We start from the raw sequence: 8,732 nt of genomic DNA on the forward strand, positions 1-8,732 counted from the left end.
AGCGCTATGTGCTTCTAATTTGGAAATGCCCCCAATTCCAAGAGCAGGGACTTTGATAATACTGTTTTATTTCCCTCTTTTGAAATAAAAGAATAAAAATAAGAGTTGAGAAACAGACTGAAAGCTGAAGTCTCAGATGAGGACTGCCTCACACCCTGCCAGATTTTCTCCACGTGAAACGTTTTCTTCCAGATGAAGCTGGTTAGTTCGGATGGCATAATGAAAAGTCACTTTAAAGACCTAGAACCCTCTGCTGCTCGGACTCTTGCCGAAGAGCCGAGCATCACCTTCTGCCTATTGAAGGCTACCCGTGATTGACTCTCATCCCAAACGGATCTGAACAGAATCATGGACCTCGTGTGGGACCCCGAGAATGTGCCGAGACCCCGGATTGACATCGAATCTAGCCCAGCCTCCTTTGCAGTCAGCCTTCCAGTGGCAGGCAGGCCACATGCCGGTTTCTGTCTGTGCAGGATGTGTCTACACATGCCACCGGTCGACATATGTGTCTTTACAGTCATACCCTGGGGCCGCTTTCAGAGGGGTTAGACTTGTGGCTGAATCTGTGTGTCAAGTGATGTGACAGAGGCAATGGCAATCAAGTGTGTTGGGTGGCTAGCTGCAATGTCTGCGTCTGAAAGCACCAGCCGGCCACAGGATGGGCGTTCTATCCCCCAAGAACGAGTCTCAGAAACCCACCGGGGCAGTTCTACCCTGACCTAGCCGGGCGCCACCAATCGCTCTCGACTCGGTGACCATGACTTAGAATTCTTTATCAGGTCGCCACACTGTGGTCCCCCTAATGCCCCCAGGTTTCTAATTTCCTCTGTCCTCTTTCCTACTCCCTGCCTGAAGCTTGTGAAAAGTCGGTTGCTTTTTGGGCCATGCGAGCCTGCAGCTCTTCAAACTTGTCCACGACGAGAGGGGCTGCTGGGTTAGCTGCCCTGCTTGCTCTCGGCCGCCGCTCGGTGGCTGCTTTCAGAAACACTCCTAATGGTTGTCATCTGCTTTCTTGAGGAGCCCTGGCTTCCGCTGAAGTTGCGCGTCCACGTCCCCTGTTTCTGACCACGTTGCCAGCGATGTCCGCCCTTCTGTGCATGCTTCTCCCTGAGCTCCCATGTCTCCCCCGTGCAGTGGCCTCCTGGTGCACTCTGGCCGTGGGCACCCCAGCGGCTTCAGCTGGGCCTGAGTTTCACTGAACGTGACCTGGACGTGCGACGGGCTTCCAGCCAGCTCTCATCTTCTTCTTGTTTGCAGCGTCTCTGGGTGACACTGGAGTTCTCAGCAGACTCAGCTTTCTTCTCGCCAGGAGGGTCTTGGCCATGCTGGCTCTGCCGATGGAAGGACCCTCCTCTCTCACACCCTAGGTTTGCCTTTTCTGCAGGAAAGTCGTTTGCGCTGGCACGTTCCTGCTGTTCTTCAGAAGCTCAGCTTATTTCTTCAGGAGCTGCCAGCTTCTCTCCACTCAAAGGGTGTTAGGGATCCGCAACACAGCACAGCATCTTTCCCTAATGCTTTCTCCCGGTGCCGTTGCACCGAGTCTTGCTGCCCATCGGGGCCTGGTGAGAGCTTCTTGCCTTGGATCACCTCTGCGGATCCTTGCTGCAGCAGTCTGGGCTCACCAAACCCTGGCTATTTGGCAGGAATGTGCTGCCTGCCTCTCGGTCCAGTGAGTGTTTGTTACTTGTGCAACCACAGTGGAAATCTTGATGTGGAAAATATCATTTGCTTGAAAGTTGCATAATGTAACTGCTTTCACATCAGTCACAAGTTCCTGCTTCCTTCACTGTGCCAAGGACAAATTTCTGTTGCGGCCCGTGGCTCTGCCCTCTGGTCAGTGCCACCCCCTACTGCTTGTATTGCCCTTTCTACTTGAGTCCATGCTTAGTTATGTTAGTGACACAACACAACACACACACACACAGATTTGGTGGCACTGTCAGGTAAGTGCTGGGCTGTAAACTGCAAGGTCAGCAGTTCAAACCCACTAACCACTTGTGGACCAAAGGTGAGGCTATCTGTCCCCGTAAAGATTTACAGCCTCAGGGACCCTGTATGGGGCCTCTGAGTCAGAATCTACTCGATAGCAGTATCTCTCTCTTGTCTATAGGGGCTTCAAAACTGTTCCCAGAAAAACGGAGTTGAAAGATAATGGAGATTTTCTATGACCAGATGAAGGATGTGTGCATGTGGGGGGAGAGTGCAATCGTTAGTGAGGGTTTCCTTACTTTTCCAGTCACCTTTTTGTTGCAGTTGTTGTTTAAAGATGACTCCAGGGAACAGTTTTATGTCTTGGTTGGGAGAGGATTCGAAGGCAATCACCTCAGGAGTTCCTTCCGTTTCAACGGCCCCAGCGTGGCTGGACTTGGGGGGAATGTGCAGTTCTGTTGCACATTTCCCCCCTTTGTAATCAGGGTTCATCTACTGTGTCTGTGCTTGAAATGTTACGTGGCGGTCGCTGGGCACCATCCAGTTCTTTGAGCTCATGTTGGAAGAAGCCGGGGTTCATGCTTGGTGAAGTGGAGGGGCCGCAAACAAGAAAGAGACCCTGCATGAGATGGGTCGACACAGCGTGGTTATTGATATGCTCGGGCATGGGGACAGGTGTGCCGTTGGTGCAGGCCCATGCAGGGTTCCATTCTGCTGCGCATAGTGTCGCTATGGGTCAGAGCCAGATGGATGGCACCTCACAACCACAACAACAAACATAGGCATGTGACAGGGGAACCCTGACTAAAGAAGACTGGGGAGAAGGGGTGCATTTCAACTGTGCTGGCAGAGAATAATGAAAGGGCCATGGGGGCCAACAAACATATGAGAAAATGTTCCCGATCTTTAGCCATAAGAGAACTGCAAATTAAAACAACAATGAGGTACCACCTGACACACTCAAAGGTAGCCCAATTCAAAAAATCAGAAAGCAACAAGTGTTGGAGGGGCTGTGGGGAGACAGGAATTCTCATCCACTGCTGGTGGGACTGTAAGTACGTACTGCCACTATGGAAATCAATCTAGCGATACCTAAAACAGATGGAAATAGAGTTACCATATGACCCAGCAATCCCTCTACTGGGCATATACCCAGAAGAGGCAAGAAACAAACCAAGACCAGACATCTGTGCTCCAATGTTCATTGCGGCACAGTTCCCAATTGCAAGGAGTTGGAAGCAACCCAAATTTCCATCAACTGACGATTGGATTAAAAAACTGTGGTATATACATATAATGGAGTACTACGCATCACTAAAAAGCAGTGATGAACGTATGAGGCACATAGCGGCATGGGAAGAACTGGAGGAAATCATGCTAAGCGAGGTAAGTCAGGCACAAAAGGACAAATACAACATGAGCCCGCTGAGGTAAGAATTTAAAAATTTTTAAAAAAAGCAAAAGTGGCATAGGGAAAAAAGCTACTGTATGCAAACATTTTAGGGGTGAAGACTGTGTAGTATGGAAGAGACCAGACCAAAACCAGGGATGTACATGGTAGACAATGGTGGAGGAGGTGGGGAAAGGAAAACAAAAGGATGAATACAAGGAAGAAAAGGGTAGTGGGGCCATGGGGCATTAATCCACCCAAGGGGAGGGTATTGTTTATATCTCCACAGGGAAAGTGGGACCAGACTTCAACCCAGTGTCGCAAGGTGTGAATGCAATATCCCTGCGTGGAGTAGGGAACCAGTGGAGAGGTCTGGGAGGCTGGCCCCAGCACCATAAATTAAGTGGATTCCTGCCCCTCCCCCCAAAAGAATTTGTTCCAAAGGACGACATTGACTTAGCAGCTCCGGGAGATGAACATATCTGATCAGAGCACACGGGAGAAGATGAAGGGGCAGGAGGAGAGAGTGGAGCACAGCCTGGCCCACCGGGCTGTGAGGATGATGTTCCTGAGTAGAGCAGCCAGTCCACAGAGAGAACAACATGGCTGGCCCCACTATAAGAAATGATGCCAATCAGTGACTAAGGGCGATACAGGGGACAGCACTGGAGACACAGTGTGGGAATGGCACCTGACCTGATCCCACCACACCGAGGCAAATCACTGGGAGAGTGCAGCGGAACAGCAAGGGAATGGAGTGGCAAGGTCCCCAGGGAATGCTGAAAGTGGACTTTGGGGCCAGGGCGTGGTGCCCCAAAAGACTGGACTGGAAAACGCTCCTAAGGGCCAGCAAACGATCCCTGCACTAACTACAAGTTTTTCTCTTGTGAACTGTTTTGTTCTGTTCTTTGTCAGTGGTTTGTTTTTGTTGTTTTGTTGCCTGGTTGTATGCTGTTGCTTTGTTTTCCTCTGTCTTGTTTTCGTGCATGTTAGTGTCTCCACAGGTCTGTCTGAATAGGACAGGCTGGATGAACTATCTGGAGGAAAAACAACGGGACCGACAGTTCCGGGGGGACTTGGGGTGGGGGTAGGGGAGCAAGGAAGTGGTGTTAACAAACCCAGGGACAAGGGAAAAACATGGGACCCCAAATGGTAGAGAAGGGGGAGTGGCAGGCCTGGTGGGAAATGATCAAGGGTAAGGTTGCTTAGAGAAGAGGTATACTCTAGCTCAGGTGGCGACGAAGCATGGTAGTAGGGCAGGAGGAAAGTCAAGGGAGATGGAGGAAAAAGCTAGGGGTCAAAGGGCATTCTTGGAGGTCTAGATAAATACATGTACATGCAAATATATATAGGAAGATGGGGAAATAGATCTATGTGTCTATATTTATAGGTCAAGTATTAAGGTGGCGGAAGGACCTTGGGCCTCTACTCAAACACTCCCTCAATGCATGAATACCTTCTTTTATTAAATTGGAACTCTATGATGCTCACTCTCCCGACACAACGGCTGGAGCCAAAGTGGGTGAACAAGTAAATGTGGTGAAGAAAGCTGATGGTGCCCGGCTATCAAAAGAGATAGTGACTGGGGTCTTAAAGGCTTGAAGATAAACAAGCGGCCATCAAGCTCAGAAGCAACAAAGTCCACATGGAAGAACACACCAGCCTGTGTGATCGAGGGGTCCCAAAGGGATCAGTTACCAGGCATCAAAGAACAAAAAATCATATCATTGACTGCACACCTCCATGATAGGATCGCTGAAGACAAATGGGTGCATCAGCAAATGTGGTGAAGAAAGCTGATGGTGCCCGGCTATCAAAAGAGATAGTGTCTGGGGTCTTAAAGGCTTGAAGGTGAACAAGCGGCCATCTAGCTCAGAAACAAAAAAGCCCACATGGAAGAAGCACACCGGCCAGTGCGATCACGAGGTGCCAAGGGACCAGGTATAAGGCATCATGCAAAAAAAAGATATAAGTGTGTGTATATATGTCTATATGTATATATGTATATGTATATATGTATATATATACCATATTAAATGAAGGGGGAAGTGCAGAGTGGAGACCCAAGGCCCAAGTGTCGGCCAATGGAGATCCCCTCATAGAGGGGTTTAGGCGAGGAGATGAGTTAATTAGGGTGTGAGGTAATACCGATGAAGAACACAGCTTTCCCCCAGATCCTGGATGCTTCCTCCCCCAACTACCATGATCCGAATTCTACCTTGCAGGCCTGGATAGGACAGAGGCTGTACACTGGTACATATGAGGGCTGGAGGTACAGGGAATCCAGGGTGGATGATACCTCCAGGACCAAGGGTGTGAGGGACGATGCTGGGAGAGTGGAGGGTGAGTGGGTTGGAAAGGGGGAACTGATTACAGGGATCCACATGTGACCTCTTCCCTGGGAGAGGGACAGCAGAGAAGGGGGGAAGGGAGACTCCGGATAGGGCAAGATATGACAAAATAACGATGTATAAATTACCAAGGGCACATGAGGGAGGGGGGAAAGGGGAGGGAGGGGGGAAAAAAAAGAGGACCTGATGCAAGGGGCTTAAGTGGAGAGCAAATGCCTTGAGAATGATTGGGGCAGGGAATGTATGGATGTGCTTTATACAATTGATGTATGTATATGTATGGATGGTGATAAGGGTTGTATGAGTCCCTAATAAAATGTAAAAAGAGAAAAGAGGAGAAAAAAATGATTAGGGCAAAGACTGTACAGATGTGCTTTATACAATTGATGTATGTATATGTATGAACTGTGATAAGAATTGTATGAGCCCCAATAAATTGTTAAAAAAAAGAAAAAAAAAGAAAGGGCCATGGGGTGCCAGAAGAACAAATAAATCCATCTTGGAAGGGTATGCCTGGAATGCTCCTTAGAAGTGAGTGTGGGAAGCTTTCTGCTCAAGTACTCTGAGCAGGTGACCTTTCAGAGAGCAAAAGAATGTTGAGCCTTGGACAAGAGGTGCTCCTGAGATAGGTTCGTTTTTCTCTTGCTGTTTTTGTGTTTTAGAAGTTACCTTGAAGCCATCCATCTCTGTTATTGCAAGATGTCCTCAGGTGGATTTTTGACCCTTAATAACCTGATCAAACAGAGTAGAGCCCTCTCATAGGGGTTTCCTGGTCATGATCTTTCTGGGGATAGATTGGCAGGTCTTTCTTCTAGTAAGGTGACCAGATTTTAACATTGGTAAAGTGGGATACCATTGATAAAATTCATATCCTGGCGAAACAGCCACATGGCAGCCGAAAACCGTCTACCCTAGCTTGTCGTGCATTCTTTCCAAAAATCGGGACTTTAAAAAAACACCATGGGATGCAGGACAAATTGTTAAAAATCGGGACTGTCCTACCAAAAGCGGGGCATCTGGTCACCGTATAGAGCTGCTGGGTGAATTTAATGTCAACATTTCAGTTAGCCACCCAGTGGTTTACTTCTCTCTGGGTAAAATGAATTCTTGCCTGGGTGCCGTCCTCACCTACTTTCTAATTTCTTGTCTTAGGCGTACAATCCTCCCTTATACTATCTTAGCCTCGTCTACTCTGAACTCCTTGCTAAGCTTCTCAGATGTGGAGAGTAACTCCATCATAAGGCCTTGGTCCTTATTGTATCTATCAAAATCAAAACAGTTGCCAGCCAGTGGATACTCATATTTGCAGGCCTGTGCTCACAGAGTGGGATTACTCCATAGGGTTCCATGGCTCTGACCTTCCAGAAGGACATTGCAGAGCTTTTCTTCGGAGGCATCATTGGATGAGTTTGAATGTCCAGACGTTAGGAACATTCTGTGTTTTGTACTTGTAAGTCTGCCGTGAATTGTGTTTCAAACATTTAACAGAATAAAGTATATAAAATGAATATTTCTCACAACCTCTCATTTACTGCCATTGAGTCAATTCTGACTCATGGCAACCCGATAGGACAGAGCAGAACTACTCCTGAGGCTTTCCAAGACTGCAACTTACTATAGGAGTAGAAAACCTCATTTTCCTCCCGTGCGGTGGCTGGTGGTTTCGAACTGCTAACCACAGGGTTAGCAGCCCAAACAGTAACCACTGTGCCACCAAGGCTCCCTTTGTTACCACCTAAGGCAATTTAAAATGAGCCCTGGTGGCACAGTGGGCTGTGTGTTGGGCTCCGTATCACACACAAGATCAGCAGCGGTGCTTTGACCTGCTGATATTCTTCTCCCACGATGACAGTCTAAAACACTCAAAGGGGCAGTTCTATTCTGCCCTATAGCGTCTCTATGAGGGAGAATCCATGTGGTGACAATGGGTTGGATATTTAAGTTGTAAGGCAATTGGAAGGAGCCCTCGTGGCACAGTGGTTAAATTCTTGACTGCTAACTGAAAGGTTGGCGGTTTGATCAACCCAGGCACTTTGCGTGGGAAAGAGGTGACAGTGTGATACTTAAAGATTATGACCTCAGAAACCCCATTGGGTAGTTTTGTTCTGTCTGATAAGGGGCCTATGGATTGGAATTGACTTATAAACCAGAATCGTTCATAACCATGAACAAGCAGATGGATTGTGGGCTCGCACTTAATTCTAGTTCTAATCCAAGAACAGCTAGTTCTTATAGCATCGCCCTGCTGGATGCTCACCTTGAGGTAGTTAGCTTATTGTGTCAACCTGGCTGATAAACACATACGAGATTAATTGAAGGGTGGAGGGATAAATAGCTAAGTGAGTTCGCCTTTTGATTTCTCCAGTCTTGCTTTGTGGTTGTTGCACCAGGGTGCAGCTGCCTTAGCAGTTCCCTGCTTCAGCTTGCAAGGCTGACTTCCTGCAAGACATCCCCAAGGAGAAGCCGCATGGACCTACCCCGATGCAGCCCTGGGTGCTGGAGCAGCCGTGTGGAGACCCCTGCTAATGCTGAGATGCTTACACGTTCGTTGATTCGGCTTGTCTCCTGCAGTCGGCATCATAGTGTGTGTGTGTTTTGTGAGATGGAGGAGGACTTTGTGGATTGGTGTTGGACATTTGGGTTGATGTTGGACTGTGGGCTTGGGCAGCACTGGGTTGGGATGTTTTCTTGATGCGCACCTAACCTTTATATAAAACTCTCTCTTATACATGAGTTTCTGTGGATTTGTTTCTCTAAAGTCGCCAGACTAACACACACCTTCATTAAGCGATCACTGAAGATTAGGGTACTACAGCGAAGTGTGGTGAAGAAAGCAGATGGTGCCCGGCTATCAATTGGAGCAGTGGCTCGGGTCTTAAATTCTTGTATTCAAACGAGTAGCCATCTAAGTGGGGTATCAACTAAGTCCACAAGGAAGAAGCACACCAGCCGGTGTGATCCAAAGATGACAATGACAAAATCCAAATATGATGAAGGGAAAAGTATCAGAAGGCTGTGGAGGACAGTGGGAGCCCCAACGCATCTGCAGAGTATCTAGTCAG

Source organism: Tenrec ecaudatus, chromosome 6 (genome assembly GCF_050624435.1).
Source record: "Tenrec ecaudatus isolate mTenEca1 chromosome 6, mTenEca1.hap1, whole genome shotgun sequence".
In the NCBI taxonomy this organism is placed as follows: Eukaryota; Metazoa; Chordata; class Mammalia; order Afrosoricida; family Tenrecidae; genus Tenrec; species Tenrec ecaudatus.